The following is an 18089-nucleotide window of genomic DNA, read 5'->3' as shown; positions in this document are numbered from 1 at the left end:
AAATAGAAGTTTACCTAATACATAATAATTTAGATTTATAATAAACACCAAAAAGCAAATTTTCAGGCCCCTATGCAAAAACGCTGCTAGCGTGAGACAGAACCTGCCCGATCCCGTTAGCCAGGCCTTGGCACCTGTCAGAGTCTTATCAACTAACTTTGATTTAAGAAGCTGTAAACTTTGAGAAGATTACAAACCTAACACTCCTGAGGCTGACTTGAGTATATTATACTGTCCCCTAGCAAGAGAGTGTCCACTCTGAGCATTTGTCTTCGGCTCTATTCTGATAAAAACTCAAAATGTAGATCATTGTAAAATGAACCTAGTAAGTGAGACTCTTACTAGATCAGCACTGTCCAACAGGCATATAATGCAAGTCACAAAATTACATTAGTAATGTTACCTTTCCCAACATATATTAAACTAAATAAAAATAAGCAGATGAAATTAGTTTTAATAATATATTTATCTAACCTATAATGTTAGGTAATCACTATGCATGTATTAATGGATGATTTTATCTTCTTTTTTTCATAGTGCCCCCTGGTATTTTGCATTTATAGCACGTCTTAGCTGAAACCAGCCACCCTCCAGTGCTCAGGAGCCCACGTGGCTGGGGGACAGCACAGGTGTGGGTGGGCCAGATAACAAGAAACCTCTTATTAAAGTCTTCCCAAGATTTTGCTTTGTCTAGGTATATGATGATTTTATTTTTTGAAAAAGTGACCTCTGATTTTACTGAGGATTTAGCGTGGTGCTTAGGAGCACATGCTGAGGAATTAGATTGTCAGGGTTTGAATCCAGTCTACTATTTACAAACTCAATGATGTTCCACCAGTTGTTTAGCCTCTGGGCCTCATTTTTGTCACCTGCAGAATCAGTGTTGAAACCCACCTACCTCGCCACGAGGATTACATACAACAATGCACGTTCATTACCTAGCACATTCCACATCTCTGTTTCTAGGTCTTTGTAAATATATCTTCCCTGCATCAGAAAATGAACCATAGCATTGATCTCAGAAAATGAAATCAAATGACCTATATAATGATAAATCTGATGTCTATTTTGGGAAGGTTACAGAAAGGGATGAGTCAATATCCCGCACCTTGATGTCCTCCGTCAACTTCCAGTATGTTAAGTTCCAAGGTCAAAATTGTGGAGTCAACCTGGTTGGTTCAGTTGTCGCTGCATTGCTGTTATAATTTCCACAGAAAGTATATTGCTTCTCCTCTGTTGAAAGTGGTAAATTGATGCAGAAATAACTACAATTTTTTGTTTAAAAGATACATATTAATCAGAATATTCGTATGAATTTAAAGACCAAATTCCCTAACTCACAGATAACTAAAGCTTCATTGTAGAGGTCAAAAAGTGTCTAATCTGTTATTCCCACTTTAGAAATGAGAAACTCTTCCGAAAGTTTTTGAAATTCTGTCATTTTCCATTCACGGGAATTACATTATTCATATTTTTAGATAGACTTAAAAAAATAAAAGCCTGGGACGGGCCCATGTTCATTCCTGCTTCTTTAAATCATGTAGTTTTGAGCATCTGCATGGGTTGTAAACTCAGCCTTTCCCATCAGAGCCAGGATGCTGGTTATAAGGACCTTCAGAAAAAACGGGAAAGACAATGGACCAAATACGTTAGCGTCTAGTCAGTTCTTTCCAACATTTCTAAAACCCGTACCCTGTTTCGATACACTTAAAGTCATGGAAACTTCTATAGACCTACTGAGTTTTTTAAAAAGAAAGATAATCTACTAAACACAAATTAAAGCAGTGGTAATGTCAGGTGCAATGAGTTCCTCTGTATACACACACACACACACACACACACACAAACACACGCATGCACACACCTGTATCTACATCTGTCCTTACGTGACCACATGAGCATTAATTCTATTCGTTTGCCACAAACTTCGCTAAGTGGAATGGGAGACAGAACTCAGCAACGTTGTGTCTGACACCGAGACTGTCCTCCCGTGACCTCCCTTCCCTCCCTGCCCTTGGGGTTATGCGGCCCTCCTCTCCCCGTGCACAGAACCATTCAGAGGAGGGAGAGAGAGCAAGGCCCATGCGTGTCCTGGCTCCACCCCTCAGAGCCAGCTCAAGTGCACCTCAGTCGGCGGGTCAGTGTCCTGTTCAGCACAGGTGGCCTCGCCTGCCCTGCGCCAGGACAGGGAGCCCTTTGGGGCCGCTTAGAACCATCAGAACATTTGCTTCTGCCTCAAGCTAGGCAAGCATGCTCTGACCCCAGTAGAAACTAGAGTTAATGTCGTTTTCGGTCATAACGTAAGATCACAAGGCCTGAAATTCTCATAAGTAGCTTCTAATGGGTTCTTTGTTTTATTTTCCCTATTTATTAGAAATTGCCAGAAACTTGATATCTGCATGACTCCTTTTAAAAGTGTGCATGTTTCATTTGATTTGGGGATGATCTAAAACGTTCTCCACACTTAATAGCAATGATGTTGTCCTGAAGACGCAAGGAAATGTTTCTGCATGTGAGCCAGGGTGGGGTCACCAGGACTAAATGTTTCCTTCTAAAAGAGCAAAAACCTCAGGATTGGTGTTTTGGTGGGTCCGGGACCTTGGAGGGCAGCCTGGAGACGTAGAAAGAACGATAGAGTCCGAAGGAGCTGGTCTTGTATCCTGGCTGTGTGTCTCCGCATCACAAAACATCTTGAACCAATGCAAAATGGGAATAATATCTCCTGTGTTGAGAGTGAGAGGGATTGTGGGCCCACAGCCTCTAATGCAGAGCCTGGCTTCTCACGGTCGTCAGTAACGGCAGCGACCGACCGCGCGGCTCCTGGCCGGCTCTGCGGTCTCCTCCCTTCATCCGTGGAAAGTGAGACTCTGGGCGGGCGGTAAGGGCCCAGGGGGAGGGCATCCCAGGTAGAGGCACAGAATAGAAGCAAAGTTGAAAGCGTAGAATTTCATGTTTCATATTTCCTCCCACAGAACTGCTAAAATTGGAATGAATATGGTTGGTGGTTAGAAAAAGTTGAATTAATGTTCCAGAGGAATTCTTTTCCCTTCTTTCCCTTCCATGCCCCCACTTCTCTGAGTAAACCTGGAAAACGGGAAATATCAGACTTCCTTCCTTCCTCGCCCCATCTTTCTTTATTCTATTTACTTAGATCTTGGGCTTCCACTGTAGAATCAGTGCTCGTGTGGCCTTCGGCAAGCAACCTGATTCCGAGATTCTTATTTGATCCTTCCTGCTGCCATATTTAGAGCTGGCATGCTCACTCTGGGGGTCCAGAACCTTCTGTGCATGTGACGACTCCTCACGGGCCAGCGGTGTGGCACCTGAGCTCGTCTCTGACTCACGTCCCTTTGTTGGTGGTCTTTGTACAGAGGCCAGAGACCTAAGGACTGACCCAGATGTCACACACCTGCCCTTGTTCTTTAATTTTTATTAAAGAGCAGACTTCCATTTCAAAGGCACTACAGCTTTGAAGGCTGGAGTGGGGCTGTGTAGCTCCAGGACCGTGCCCGAGCTGAGCGGCAGTGCGTGTGACGCGTGTGTGCACGCCTTCACTGGTTCAAGGAGAGTGGCATCCGTGTAGGGAACCCTCCATTCCCATCAAATCACAGGGACAATCTCAGTTCCATTAACCACGTCTCCTGTCCTCTCTTTGTGCAGAGAAGCTCACGCGGAGGCCGAGGCCAAGGTGCACACAGCCACCGTCTGGATACCCGTGCAATCGACGCCAATGTTTGAAGAGTCACAGAGCGTGGTATGTTCGTACAAACAGGGCCTTGTATTTCGCTAGGAATGCAAGGGATGTTACCTAAAAATAAGAATTTGGAATGCGCTGGTGCCGGATGTTGAACTTGGTCAGTTGAGAAAGGGACTTTTCTCTACCAGTATTTCTTACTGTTTTTGACATTGAGATACTTCAATTTTACCTTCTTCTTTAGTTGATTAAATATGCACCGGTTAAAGTGGTGCATCAGCTATCACTGCTCCCTGTATCTTTATGCTGATGTGAGCTTTGTGTGCAGTCTAAGAATCTCAGAAACAAACCAAATTAAACCGAGGGCATTAACCAAAATGCATATTTATATGTCAACATAGTGTTTTTAAGTTCTTCATGTTTCATTCTTGATATTTATTCACATGGTGCCTGATAAGTTTCAGGCAGCTTCTGCTCGGATCCTTTCCCTGGGGCCTCGTAGTTACTCTGCAGCCTGGTTGGCGGAGAGGAGAGCGCCGCATGAGCCCCCCGGTGACCTGTACGGGCTGGTGTTCCCTTTGTCTCCCAGAGACAGCCCGTGACACACTCGGAGTGTGCAGGGCAAAAGTGACGTCTTTGGAAATGTGTTATTCTTGTGAGAAAGTCCCCTCTCCTGCTGAGTGACACACGGAGAGGCGTGTCATCACTAATAATGTTTCACACATGTCGCATGCTTGCTTCGTGTGGGCCACATTGTGTAGCTTCTGACGTGTCCTCCTTTTCAGTCCTCCTGAGCCCTTGAAAAAGACGTATCTTCACCCCCTTGCAGACGTGATGATGCCAGGGCTGGGGCAGGGGGACAGCTGGCCCAGGCGACATCTGTTTCCAATGACTCACCCAGGACTGCCGCCGCATTGTGTTCTGTGGTATCTTTATTCCGTGGTGGCGCATCCTAGACCGTCACTCGTAACTCCTAGAAAATGTATCTTGAGACGTAATTTCATTAATTTTCAACTCTCTTCATGAGTAGTGTAACCTTGACAAGAGCACAGTGGAGAGCTCTGTCCCCACCCCGTGACCTCGAGGCACACACTCGACCTTTCTGGGCCTCTGCTTTCTCTTCCAGGGATGAGTGGGTGGGATTGAAAAATGATACTCTTGCAAATAAGACCAATCAAATCCCCATCGAGACCGTCAGAAATGAGCCAACGTTCTCTGTTTACTACACAGTTAATTTGTAATTGTGAATTACACATTTTCAAGGTCCCTCTCTAGTCTCCCTCACCTTTTGGTAGCAACATTATCAGGAACTGATGTTCTAAATGTTGTCATTCCTGCCAACATCAAATTGCTGGAGAGCTAGAGAGACGTTTTAATTTTAGTTTTTGTTACATAATTAGTATTTGCCCACTGTAGAGAATTAGAATATTCTAATGAATATATATATTCTATATATCTACCTCATAAAAAAGTTAAAATACTGAAAATACCAGAATTCTGTGGTAACTACCATTAAGAGGTTGGTTCAAAATTTTTGCAACTGTTTTCCTTGCACACGTAATTTTAAATTAAGATGGATTATACTGTAATTTTGTTCTTTACTCCTTTTTTACTTTATGCATATACATATCTTTCTATATCAATAAATACATTTTTGTAACATCATTTTCCATGGTATACAGTATTCCGTTTTGTGGCTATGCTAAATATGTCTAACAGATCCTCTCATAATTTTGTCAGTTGGCTTTTTAAATTTTGCTTTATAAAAAAAGTTAATGACCAATCTTTTAAAACTTTTTACATTGTTAATTGTCCCCTTAACATAAATTCATAGTGCCATAGCTGGCTCAAAGGATATGTACATGTTCTGGCTTTTGAGAAGGATAAAGCTTTTAAAATGCTCCTTCATTCTTATGTCTTGTCCTGTGATGGCATAACCTCTGTGAGTCTAAACACAGCTCAAGACCCATGGTCTGCCACTCCGCATACAACTTTTAGGAATTTGACCTTGAGGAAAAGTAATCTACTAGAATGAGATTTTTATTTCAATATATATTCTGAATCCCAAGAACTCAGTTCCAAATCTTACGCTTTTGTTCTCTTGTTCATAAATTAATTTGACACATGAAGTACCTACCATGTATAAGGCATGAACTTAGGCGCTGTTGATATGTGAATGGCAGGATGTGGCCCCTACTTTTGAGGAGTTCAGCTTTTGGTAATGGAATGCACACTTACACTGAGTGCCAGATATAGTATGAAGAACACGATAACAAATCTGCTTTAAAAAATATAATCTCAGGGGCGCCTGGGCGGCTCAGTCAATTAAGCATCTGACTCTTAATCTCAGCTCAGGTCTTGATCTTGGGGTTGTGAGTTCAAGCCCCATGTTGGGCTCCATGCTGGGTGTGGAGCCTACTTATATTTATATATATATTTATATGTTTTATATATTTTATATACATGAAAATAATCTCAAATATATATATAATCTCAAATATGTATATATACAATCTCAAATATATTATGTAATTTTATGTATATGTATATATAACTTCAGTGTTAACCATTTAACACAGTGACCATGTTTATTCTTAATGTGTAACCCTATTTCCAACATCCACAACCATTAGGGAAAGATTGCATCACGTTCGCTCCTCCGTACCGCAGAGGGTACTGTAGCAACACTTTTGTCCCCACTCTGCCAACCCCGGAAAGGGAGCTTTTCTATTGCTTTCCTGAATACTACTGGAAATGGATAGCCTACCACTCAGCAAGGTGGTCCATCCCGTTGGATTGTGTTAATGGTTGAAATGTTATTCATAATATTCTTGAGGTGAAATTACCATTTGATATTAGGTACCTATTGTTCTTAGCTTTAGCTTCTGGAGACATATAGAATAGGTTCAACTCAATCCAATTCAAGGGATATATTTTAAGAGTCTGCTATGGTTGGGAACTGTTCTAACTGTTGAGGACTCATTTCTATTTCATATGACAGTATTTCAAATATTTGATGGTTGTTATATTTTCCTAAATATGCAAGTTAAAGTACTCACCATTTCCAAGGGAGTGGGACTGTTACTCCACTAAACCTGCTAAGTTTGTATAAATCCATAAATTTTGACCTCAATTCTTGACCACATAGGCTAGTGGGGGAGATTCCCCCAACTGACCTTGAAGACAGAGATGGCCCCCAACTTCATACAGATTCCCAAAGATTTTGTTAAAAAGGAAACAAAAGTCATTTGCCCCAAACCACCAGTGATAGTGACAGGAGAGCCTTGCTGTGGTGTGGGAATCTAGTGTAAGAGGTAAGCTGACCTGGAAACGGGACAGCCTAGGTGTCTGTCCCACATCTGCCACTTTCAGCAAGCCTCTTAGCTTCCCTTGCTTACTTCATCTGCAAAACGAAGGATGTGGGAACCTCTGAAGAGACTCTACCCCACAGTCGTGGGTCGGAGTCCCATGATCGGGGGCCTGGGCTTGGCTTAGGCATGCTGATGGCTCTGAGAGTGTGGGTTTGTTTTCTGGAAGAGTCTTTGCATACATGCTGCAAATGTGTCGTCCCAGTGGAGGACACTTCTGTGGTGTGACTGTGGCCCGTGAGGTTGACATGCATTAACGGACTTAATCCTCAAACAGCTCTTCCAGGCAGGAAATATCATCCCCATTTCACAGAGGAGAAAGCTGAGGCAGAAGGTTATGTCATGTGCGGCAGGTCAAATAAAGAGGCGGAGCCTGGGCTTAAGGCACCCAAGTCTCAGCTCCCAGCGTCCACGGTGCACGCCGAACCATACACTCCAATTTGTTCTCCATCATCTGGTTGTCTTGGAGATAAATACCTACTCACACCCACTGTATTGATAAGCAAAAATATATAAACAACAACAAAAACACATCAATCCACACATATGTGAACTACACGCTCCAGATAGTAAATGAGGTTTAACCAAGCATTTTATGGTTGTTTCACTAAAATGGCCAAATTTGATTTTACGTGAGCATGAATATTATATGCTTGAAATTCTCTTTCTATGAAGATAATCTTCTTAGAAAATTTAATGCTTCTATTTTAGTCCACGAATATGTTTGGTGTTCATGAATATTGTCTTACTTTTTATTCTCAAGTTTTCTGGCTGGTTATATTTATCATTTCTTCATTTTCTCCTTCACTGATACTTAATTTCCACTAATTCCTGTATCTATTTATCTTATATTTACATAACTTTACCACATCGAGGCTTTGGCCTCATTTACCTTTTACACCATCCCTGACTCGTGTCATGCCTGTCTCTGCTTCTCTAACGGGCAGATCACGTGCGTGCAGCCTGCTGACCGTGCCTGCTGCCCCCTCTTCGCAGTTCATGTCCTCTGCTTAGAAGGAGTGAGCCTGGGCATTGTCCAGTGTCCAGTGCCCCACGATTTGAGGGTAGGAATCACACCCTCATAAACATGTTGGCAGAAGGGAAACAGAGGGAACGGGCCGGACAGCACGGAGGCGAGGCCGGCCGGCGGGAAGGCAAGTCGGCCACCACACAGGACGGCCAGGGGTCTGCACAAGGGTCTCATTCCCATCCTTCCTCCTTCCTTCTCCGTGTTCCTCCCCTTTCTTCTCCTTGGGCACCAAGAGGCAGAATCAGGGAGGGTAATACAGGACTGGGGAAGGGGAGAAGACAGCATTCCATCCACCCTGCAGGCTGAAGTCCAGCACACGTAAACACTGTCAACCCTCCTAACGTGCACGCCTTAGAACACAGGGCGTTCCGTCTTCTGCCCCCGGACCAGAAGCCCGTCACGGACCCCGCAGTCCCAGCGCGCAGGGAATAAAGCCAGCTTTTTCCTCTGTCACCTGGGGGTAAATTTCTTCTCTGTGCCTATTTTCTCATCTGGAAAACATGGGTGATAATAGTCCGGACCTCACGGAATTGTTGGGGAGAGCATGTGCGTCCTTTCACGTGACACATTACCTGTGAGCCACCCGTGCGCGCCTCACGCAGAGCAGAGTGCCCGTGTGTGGTTGCGGTCAGCACACACATAGAGCTGGGGCTTCTGTGTTTGTTCTCCACTGGGAATCTGTCATATTGGCAGTTGCTATGAGAAAAAGCCCTTAATTTTGTACACAAAAACATTTTGGAATTAATAGTTATCTTTTGGATTTTAAAATCAAAGACAGATTGATTTGCTAATTAGTGACTTTTCTGTGACTTGTAACTTTTAATATATTTCTAAAGGTATTTAAAGAAATGATATAAAAATGGGCTTTTAAATTTTCTAGGAATATGATTTTTTTCCTTCAAAGGATAGCTTAATCAATTAGACAGTTTAGCCACACACTGACTATATCTTGAATAATTTTTAATGCTTTTTTTCTTTCCGTACTGCTCTGTTTCCCAAGTTAGTTAGTCCCTAACTCTTGGCTGTTCTAGGAAAGGAATCCATATTGGGGGTATGGACACTGTCTTCGAAAGAACCCACTTCCGCTGGTAAACAAAGTAAAGGTCTCTGAAACATGAAAGTGCACATACCGGGAGCTCTGTGGCTTTCCCCATCCCTGCTGTCTCCCCTCGGGATGTGGTCTGTGTTTCCTTTCCCTCCAAGTTGGGGTCTCCTCTAGAGGTCTCCTCATCATTTCAGTTGTGTCACTAGTTAAACATAACATGGTTTCCACCAGGCTCATGTTTGAGCGACAGCTTTGTACCAGCCGAGGAGGGAGGGCAACACGGGTGAAGACGAAACCTCCTGGGAAGTTACCCAGGATGTAGCAGGTGAGCCCGGGAGCAGACACAGCGAGTGCTTGGTGCCACACGCAGGTGCTGTGAGGGCTGGAGGGATGGCGCTCATTTTGAAGCACGGAGATGGGAGGGTTTCTTGGAATGCACAGATTAAATAGACTGTGACATAAGAGGGAGAAAAGAAACAGTCAAGCAGAGGTAAAAACAAGGGGGGGTATGAAATGTAAATGGCACCCTTTGCACACACGTGCGGAGAGGATGAGATTCAGGGCACTGTCACTCCTGTTCTGCCTTCCCCAACTTTTCTGTGACTCGGTGGCTCGCGGTGGGCAGAAGACCCCCAGCACGGGGATGCAGAGCAGGAGGATGTTGAGGTGACCGCGGGGGCACAGAAACTAGCAACAGAAAGTCTACTCGCACCCTCTTCCTGTTCCCTCGTGTCCTCTGATCGCCCGGCCTTAGACTGGTGATGTCATCCCCCTGTATTTGGAAAAGGACTTTTTACATCAATGGACACATTTGCAAAATCCAAAAAAAACTTGCCTGATCCATATCCTAATAAGTTATATAATTCTGGTTAGAAGAATAGAGAACACTCAGGCACCGATAACCTAGATCTTAACTAAACTAGGGTGGCATGGGCTTAGTTAGTCCTCAGGTCTATCACAGTGGATGTGGTTAGCAGGTGTCTGTGGGGCCTGGGCTCTTCCCACAGGAAGGTGCCATGAGGACGTGGCATAGTGTGTGCCCTGCCTAAGATCACAGTCCCTGTGGCTTACTGGCACAGTGGTTGAATTTTTCTAACTTCAGTTATACACAAACCCTGATGAATAGAAATGCTCATTATCTTTAAAGGAAGCTTGAACCAGACCCTGACCACCTCTGTTGTGTCAGACACTGCTGTGTGTGGAATCCCAGGCACAGGTCTTTGAGTGCTCACGTTCCTCCAGCAAACACACAGATGAGTAAACACAGCCCCTGCTAAGCCACAGCGGGGACACAAGGTGCTGGGTGGAGGGGAGATTGGGTGAGGGAGGCTGGAAGAGGTGCATTCGAGAATGGCATTGAGGAACAAGTAGGGGTGTTCCAAAGCAGAGGAGGGGCAAGAACTTCCTCTTTACCGGGGAACGAGCGGAGCGCAGCACTATGGTGTGGAGAACATGTAGAGCAATAGGCTGACGTGTGGGTAGGAAGGACATCATCCCATGCCAAATCGTTCAGCATTTGTCTGATAGGCAACAGAGAAAAGCATTAACTGTATGAGTAGAGAGTATTCAAGGTACACTTGAAATAAAGAGGAGAGACTTCCTGGATCACACCAACAAGGTGGAGAAGACCCTTCAGAGCAGCATTTGTGTTTCTATGATGCCAACATGATACAGCATGAAGCACAGTGGTCAGTGTCCGAGACCATGCCTGGTGGCTCTGTGCCTTCACGGAAACCACCCACCCCCTGAGGGCTTTGTTGTTCTCATTCAAATAGCTGGACCAGTGACCCTATTGGAAGTACTGAGTACTGATGCTTGGAGCATCACACAAGTGGGTAATTAGCACCCTAGGACCAGGGGCAGCCCACAGTGCTGAAGCAACAGAATGCAGAACAGAGTTGAAAGAAATTAACTGTATTCTCTTTAGGTTCAACCAATACTTTAAGATGGAATTACTGAATAATATGGCTCTATCTACTTGATATTCTCAAACACATAGCTCACCTTCACATCTCTGCTATAAAATGCACACACATATGCATACCCATGTGCACACACATGCATGTACACATAAACACACATATGCTTTACATGTGTGCAAACATGCATTTATACGTGTGTGCACATGTATGAACATGTGCACGCATACACACGTGTGCACTTCGAATACGGGCATACACACACTTCATGTGTGCATGTGTGTACACTTATGCACACATACGTGTGTACAGGTATTGTGTCCAGGTGTAACACATGCATGTGCATTGCATGCTCATGTGAACACTCATGCACACATATGTGTGTACATGTATTATGTATACAGCTATACACATATACACACATGCACATGCATACACATCACATGTTCATGTGTACACTCATGCACACATAGGTGTGTGTATTATGTATACATGTGTGCACATATACACACGTGCACATGCATACACATCACATGCTCATGTGTACACTCATGCACACATACGTGTGTACATGTATTATGTATACATGTGTGCACATATACGCACGTGCATACACATCACATGCTCGTGTGCATACTCATGCACACATACATGAATGTATTTTGTGTGTGTGCGTATATACATATACATGCATATATACACACATATACATACGCACATACACATCATATATGACACACACATGCAAACCCTTCGATTCCCTTTTCAAACATAGTTCCTCAGCAGAACCCCAGTCACCCCTTCCTGGTGCAGCTCAAAGGTACATGCACAGCTTCGCCTGCCCTCCAGAGCACCCCAGGTACCATCGTCCCCGAGCCAGAGCACCCCTGCCTGTTGCTCTCTCACAGTGCCCTCTCCTGCTCCTGCCAGCACACTGCCCTTGCTCTTGTGTGACGATCAGCTGTCCTTGTTTGGCCCCATCCAGCACAGAGCAGGGTCATGGCTGTCCACACGCAGTCCCCGGGGGTCTGGCGGAATGACCCCAAGCCTAGGGCTCTGGCGTGACTCTGCTCACAGACATACTGGGGACTCTCACACCTGAGGATGTGCCAGTTCTTTCTCTGAACCACACAGTCGGAGTTCTTTAGGAGTCCTCTGTGACAATAACTGCAAGGAGACTGTTTACGTACGCAAAGTGATGCCATTAAGACGTCACACACTGCGGGTTTGCCACCCGTGTTCATATGTAGCATTTACTTTGTGAAGAGAGAGTTCAAGAGGGCGTGAAAGAACACTTTAATCGCATAGACCTTTCTCAGACTCAGAAATTACTTTAGAAAAAACCCAAATCTCCCAAAACATGAATACTCACAATTTGGGATTACTGAAAATAGAAGTTTAGAGTTTCTACATTTGAAGAATGATTAATAATGTCCCTCTCTCTGATCCTCCTAAATTCTTTTGGAAGAAAATTTAATTTATGTTATAAATAAACTACATTTGAGCACTTTGAATACGTGAATTTTCCTTCCTTCCTCCCTCTAACCCTCCATCCCTCCTTCCTTCCCTTTACTTTTATACAAACATATGATACATTTATCATTCCTCTATACTCATTTCATACTTATTTGGTTCCATGTTCTGAGGGGTCTTGTTATCACATTTTTTATTTTAATGAGAGAGGCAAAAGGTTTAAAATTCCAAAAGAAGACGGATACTAGTTTTCACCCACAGTAATGGTCTTGCGGGTTGATGGAAAGCAACGCTTGAACATAACTCCCTCACATCCTGACGTTCACAGAGCAAGAACAGCGACTGTCTTCCCTGACATTTTTTTTCTTCTTATAACCCAATTCCTCCATAATGATCTTTCAGACTTGTAGCAAACTAGAGTTAATGGCTTCTGCCCCGATCCTGCTGCTCGGGGCGCCACCAGCTCGGCATGCTGTGGGGCTGTGTGTGCACTGTGGGCCGACTAGGGCCTGCCTCCCACCAGAGACCAGCTCCGGGTCTGATGCACCAGGAAAAAGCCCGATTCCTAGAAGGATTACCTTCTGGGGAGATGGAAACCTTTACAGATTAAAAATTTAGTCTTTCAGACAAGATAGATTCAGAAAGCTACAAAAAAATAATCACCCCAAATCCTGAAGGAATATAACGGGCTTGGAAAGGTCTCTTTTCCATTCCATATGCACACCATCCTCTCTGGCCCCCAATTTTTATTTATTGGTTGTTACCCTTACGTGTCTTTTGATCCTTACATAAAATCCCCTTCCTTAGTCTGTTCTTTTCTCTTAGAGTTGAGGTTTTCCTGAGTGACTAGATGTTGTTAACTTCATTTTCCCGGAGACGGCCATGGAGCGAGGCGGGCAGGAAGGCTGCGGTCTGGCATCCCCGGGAGGAGTAGCTTGAGATTCCGGGGCAGGGACAGACTGAGGTGATGGCCGGCCGCGGCGAAGGCACAGCTAGCGGAATGAGACGGTCTAACGTGTGGCCTTGGAAACGTGGCTGAGGAAGGGGAAGGGCATGCACAGTGGGAGAGGTCTGCCAGGCGGGACACGGTGGGTGAGCATCTACTGGCGGAGAACAATAGCCCCCACAAGACGCCTGAGGAAGAGGAGCTGAGAGGTGCTGGGGCCCAAGAGTCAGGTTTGATTTACCTAAAGATGGAGATGAAAGGCCCGCCAGCAGCTGTGGGCAGTGAGGACACCCCCACCCCGTAGGGCAGGCAGGGTCCTCCGGCACAGAGCTTCAGATCGGGCAAGAAGGGGTGAGGATGGGGAGCTGTGCCAGAGGCAGCCCCAGGTCCGGAGTGAGTGGGGACTGGCACTGGGTGGGAGTCTGGGGGGGCGGTGCCTGGCTGCTGTTGGTTCTGGGTGGGCGTGAGGGCACTGCCTGGTGGCCTAAATGGAGCGAGCCGGGAGGCGGGCAAGACCATGCAGGACCTGCTGAGTTCAGTGTAGACCATGCACACTGCAAATGCATAAGTACAAGGAATATTAATTGTGAAGAGGCTCTTGTGTTCACCCTTGGAAAGCCCTTGAATTTCGATAGTTCCCTGTGAGGACAGCTCCTGTGCACCCACCCAGTTACTACAAAACACTACTGTATACCCCACCCAGAATTAAGAGGCAGAAACCTTTACCCCCAAATGTGAGTGTGTTTGGAGGTGGGGCTTTTAGGGGGTCTTTAAGATTAAGTGAGGTCAAAGGGTGACATGATCTCATAGGGCCTGTCTTTTTTGCAAGAAGAGGGAAACTTATCAGTGCTTGCTCTCTCTGCACATGGAAGAAAGACCAAGTGAGGACCCAGGCAGAAGGTAGTGGTCTGCAGGCCAGGTAGACAGGTCTCACCGGGAACCAGAGGTGCCCACACCTCGCTCCCGGACTTCCAGCCTCCAGGTCTGTGAGAAAATAAATCTGTGTCGTTTCAGCTGGATGGTCCGTGTGTTTTGTTGCAGCAGCCTGATCACACGAATATAACTGCCTCAGCTCAGGAGGGAGAGTGGTTGCAGACCTCTGCTGGTTTCTCCAGAGCAAATTAAGACGATTCCTCCTCTAATGATCTGTGATGAGAAGCGTGAATTCCTAAATATTCCTAATAATATTATGTAACAGTAGTGTACTGATTTTTTGAAAAGGGGCTGGGGAGCATTTTGATTCATCAAGTTCTTATGTCCTATCGTTGTTAATGTGTGCAAACCTTGTTTTATGAATTCAAGACACTTTCTCTCATTAACTGGAATAAATAAGTCGAGTGCCCCCATGGCATGTCCTCAAATAGGTCTTGGTCTGTATCGTTACTCATTTGGGGGTTCACCAAAGTTCTAATTTAAAAATCCACATTCTAAGTACTGTGTTCACTTATGAACTGACCAAGAATGTAGAAGCTAAATAAAACAAAAAAAGGTCACCTGTTTATCTTTGCTATATGTCAGAACACTTCACATGGGATATATTGCATGTGCAAGCACACACACACACAGGCACACACAAGGGCACACACAAGCATACACACAGGTGCCCACAGGCATACACACGGGTGCACACATAGGCGTGCACACAAACACACACACAGGTGCACATACACAGGTGTGCACACAAGCAATACACACAAGTGCACACACAAGTGCACACAGGTGCACACAGGCATGTACACAGGGGCACACACACAGGCATGCACACAAGTACACACATGGGTGCACACAAGCATGTACACAGGGGCACACACAGGTGCACACACAGGTGTGCACACAAGCACACACAGGTGCACACACACGGGTGCACACACAGGTGCACACAGGCATACACACAAGCATGTACACAGGGGCACACAAAGGTGCACACACACAGGTGTGCAAACAAGCACACACACGGGTGCACACACAGGTGTGCACACAAGCACACACACGGGTGCACATACAGGCACACACAGCTGCACACACACAGGTGCACACAGGCATGCACACAGGTGCACATACAGGCACACACAGGTGCATGCACACAGTGCACAAGCACACACACAGGTGCACACAGGCATGCACACAGGTGATATACAGGCACACACAGGTGCACACAGGCATGCACACAGGCATGGGATCTCAAGGGTGGGAAGACCTTCCCCCAAGTCCCCACATATCCTGCCATGTCTGTATCACTCTCATGGGACACAGGAAGGGGAGTGATAACCTCAGAATCCATGGCATTGGTGAGGGATTCGTATATTCTGACAGAATAAAGTCAGCTAAATGACCAGGAGGAAAGAAAAATGAATCGGGGGCAAGCTTCAGCTAATTTTAAAAAGAGGACCGTCATTATTAACACAACCCCTGGGTGCTGTCTCTGCACCTTTGAGCTGGCCCAGCAGATATATGGCGGTTCATTGTGACTGAGCTTGGGCCAGATTTCAGGGCATCCGGAGACCAGGCTGTATTTCCTTCATTAACTGCTTTTGCTCCATTGCATATTGTCCATAATGTCCTTTTATTGCTTATCCCTAAAGAATGCCTGTCTTCCATGGGTACCAGTTAGGGAGATTGGTCATAATTTTTCTCTGCTTGTTTGTCACCTTTTGGGGCCAACCTAGTGTGTGACGGTCTATGACTTAAGTGCCAGGGTCCTCCCTTTCTCTTTATTCCAGCCCTATACCTAGCACCGAGCGGGGGCTCAAACATATATGCCAAAGGGAATAAATAATTGTGTGTGTATATATAGGGCACCACGTTACTAACTGAGGAATCTGATGAAGCAAATACGGGAAGCTCTCCGTCATTGTTGCCTGTACACGTAGATTCCAGCATGTATATGTGTGTATGTGGATGGACATCGTTCCCGATATTAGACTGAACGTGTGCACAGGCATGATTCCCAGTATTAGTCCGAATGCGTGTGCAGACATGATTCCCAGTGTTAGACCAAATGTGTGCACAGACATGATTCCTGATATTAGACTGAACACGTGCACAGACATGATTCTGAAGTTAGACCAAATGTGTGCATCCACATGATTCCTGATATTAGACTGAAAGCTGTAAGTGCCTCTGGAGGAACTGATAAAGGACGGTGTGACCGGCAGGGAGGAAGAGATCATTCCAGCTGGGAGAATCTGAGGACAAATCCACACAGATCGTCCAGCCGAGATTCTTCGCTCTTGGTTGGAGGAAGGACGTTGAGGCAGAAGGAGCTGCAGAGCGTTGCCTGGATTGGGGTGTGCCAGCAACGACAGCCTTGTCCTATTTGCTGGGACACAGGGGCAGAGCAGGAAAGCGTGAGATGACGGGGTGTACAGAACCAGCAAGCTGAGAGGTCTGGGTGCCAGGCCAAGCTGTGAGGACGAGCTGCAATGAGCAGCACCTGGGGTTACTGGCCGAGGTTACTGAGTAGAGGTGCCACATGGTGGTGCTTGGCTTTGCGAGGGTCAGTCTGTTGGATCTCTATGGCAGCTCGCAGGCAACAGCACCTAGAGGTCATCCAATAGGGAGAGACAGAAGGACAGAGGGAAGGACAGGCAACAGAGGGACCAACCCCTGTCTAGATATAGAGCATTAGCACCGGTGAGCACAGTCAGTCTTCAAGACCGCTCAGAGATGGGAAGTTTGTCCTTCGTTTTGTAGAGGAGGAGGAGGAGGAGAGAAGCTGCAGGCCTGCCGCCTGGAGCCCACAGCCCAGCCCACCCACCTCCAGAGGCGTGCAGAGCTGGAATTCTCCTTCAGAAGCCTCCACAGCTGCTTGGCGCTGATGTGACATTCAAGGGCTGGTCACTTTTCCAGAAGTTCTTTTTCATTGTATTTTACAAAATAATAGGTCTAAAATAACTGATTTGGAGGTTTTTCTTTAAAAAAGAATCTCTTTGTTCACCTACAGATAGTTTTGGAAACTCTGAGTGACAATCCTTGGGGGGAATCACATTGCTGGACGCAGCAGAGCCAGGGCTGGTCACTAAGCCGTAGATCTTCATGGTGACGAGAGACCACACTGTGAGGACCATTTACCCACCTTCCTCGTGCTTCTGCACAGCATACTAGAGGCAGGGGCGCCTGCCCTGGGGGAACCAAGAAGGAGCTCCTCAAAGTGTCATTGCTATTTGCCTTGTGAATGGCTTATTTGTGTTTCTTTTCCTCTTCCCTACAGATTTATCTTCATAATTATATTGTACGTGGGCTAATAATTAAGTGAGTGTGAATTCCCTAAACATACAATGCTTGATTTGGGGGCAGAGGTATTTTTAAACTGTTGTGAAGGGAAGCCAGCCCAAGATCAACTGTTGCCACGGGTTATTTCCAAGGCTGACACGTGTCAGTAAGAAATGGTTGTGTGGTGGAAATTAGTGAAAAAGAGAACTCTTCTTACGGATTTTCTGGTGTGGCTTCCCAACTGAACTTGATTACCATCCCACAGCATCCCACAACTTGTTATTTACCATAATGGTTTCTAAACAATTTTTTTCTAATTGACTGGTGTTAGTGTTAACCACTGCTTTTTGTTATACATCTGGCTATTTTTCAAGATAAGAAATTCATGGACAATTTTCATAG

The 18089-nt window shown here is 45.5% G+C and overlaps 1 protein-coding gene across 16 annotated transcripts in view; it reads left to right on the top strand.

Moving 5' to 3' along the window:
• The window catches only part of MYT1L (myelin transcription factor 1 like), a 419036-nt gene that overhangs the window by 38162 nt on the left and 362785 nt on the right, over positions 1–18089 (top strand). For 15 of the 16 annotated variants that reach the window (XM_027623405.2, XM_027623404.2, XM_027623411.2 and 12 more), the window contains exon 2: positions 3661–3754. The exons of the other annotated variant lie outside the window; for it this stretch is intronic. The gene's annotated coding sequence lies outside the window, so the exon portion shown is untranslated. The remainder of the gene's footprint in view (positions 1–3660; positions 3755–18089) is intronic. 16 annotated transcript variants of the gene reach the window in all.

Source organism: Zalophus californianus, chromosome 8 (assembly GCF_009762305.2).
Source record: "Zalophus californianus isolate mZalCal1 chromosome 8, mZalCal1.pri.v2, whole genome shotgun sequence".
Taxonomy (NCBI): Eukaryota; Metazoa; Chordata; class Mammalia; order Carnivora; family Otariidae; genus Zalophus; species Zalophus californianus.
The sequence above is the reverse complement of the archived record's forward strand: the minus strand, read 5'-3'. Positions and strand labels throughout refer to the sequence as shown.